The sequence below is a fragment of the Dendroctonus ponderosae genome, unplaced genomic scaffold, assembly GCF_020466585.1.
Source record: "Dendroctonus ponderosae isolate FM_Combo_2020 unplaced genomic scaffold, Dpon_F_20191213v2 Dpon_F_20191213_1156, whole genome shotgun sequence".
Lineage (NCBI taxonomy): Eukaryota > Metazoa > Arthropoda > Insecta > Coleoptera > Curculionidae > Dendroctonus > Dendroctonus ponderosae.
This window is the reverse complement of record NW_026017271.1, coordinates 1,931-3,267: the sequence shown is the minus strand read 5'-3', so window position 1 is coordinate 3,267 and position 1,337 is coordinate 1,931. Positions and strand designations below refer to the sequence as shown.

Below are 1,337 nucleotides of genomic sequence, written 5' to 3'. Positions count from 1 at the left end.
AAAACTGCAAGTTTAACTTGCAGTTATCAGCGTAATAAATATATCGGGCCAATAAAAAAAACCCTGTTATGTAATATTTTATTCAATACGTAGTCAATAAATCAGTTACAACCATGTTTTGTTGCTGTCGGGACTATTTGCAACAAATGTTTGTTCCTGTGATGTACCAGTGTTCCCCTTGTCCGGATATTTTCCGGAAAGATGATTGATTTGCTCGGCTCTGAAACAACAATGTGGGGAATTAATTTTCTGGCATTGCCTAAAATCATTTGTCGCTTCAGCAATTGAACTACTAATTGTTTTCCTCAAATGTCAATTTTGCTTTATAAATAATGCTTTTTCAAGAAATTTCAGGAAACATTGCACTCCCCATAAAAAACATTAACAATAATTGGTAACCCAATAATTGGTAATGTCATTCCAGTAATTGTAATTTTCGATATATAAAATATAATAAATATATTTCGTACTTAGAAAAGTATCTGATAATTCAGCACCCTCAATTTCTTGGCATTTAGAAGCCGCCTTCATTAACTTTATAATTATCTGCCTCGAATGTATGTATGCTCGCACAAACTGTATTCATTTATCTATTTATTATCTAGAAGAGTCAAACTTATTTGTTAGTTACCTGGCTTCAGATTTAAAGTTGGTACAGCATTCCATGTTAAATTCGTGCATCTACTATCAAATACTGAATACTAAGCTTTAAGATGAGCTGCACATTTCCACTTGTTTTCATCACTATCTGGAGGACCCGGTAGAAAGTCAAAATTTTAACAGCTTTTAACAAAGTTTGTAAGGAAATGTGAAAAATGTAGCCATATTGGGTTCACAAACGGGCCACTGAACACTTTTTCCTCCGGGCGTTAAAGTTCCGACATAAAATCCGCCATGCCGTGTTCTGAAAACGTCTCTAAGCAGGATCTCATCATGTAGTCAAATGATAATGCAGTTTTAGAGAAGAATTTTAGAATTGTTTAACAAAACGATAATGTAAACACTCACAGTACCTCGGAAATTCGCAAACTGAAGAAGAAGTACAGTGTTGTCGCCTCACCCAATGACAAATTACTCAAATTAATTTCTTAACCGAATATCAGTTTTACAACTATGATTAAACGAAAAAATACACAACAATAATCCGGGTATCAAAATCTCGAAAAAATTTCGCTATATAATAAAATCCCCGTTCACTGATTTTCTTTCAAATTTTGTTTATACCGGTTTGCCTCTCTATTCATTCTCTAATAATCTCGTAAGTTGACCTAGAACCGGCTACGTTGCATTATGGGTGCGCCACATATTTACCAAATAGCAAACTAACCGCTAACTGC

The 1,337-nt window shown here is 34.2% G+C and overlaps 1 long non-coding RNA gene across 1 annotated transcript; it reads right to left on the bottom strand.

Moving 5' to 3' along the window:
• Positions 1 to 127: 127 nt before the first annotated feature.
• Positions 128 to 1,325, bottom strand: LOC125503045. Its single transcript, XR_007280664.1, has 2 exons — positions 471 to 1,325; positions 128 to 220 (listed from the first exon to the last, which is right to left on the bottom strand). It is a non-coding gene; the product is annotated as an uncharacterized LOC125503045 (long non-coding RNA).
• Positions 1,326 to 1,337: the final 12 nt, after the last annotated feature.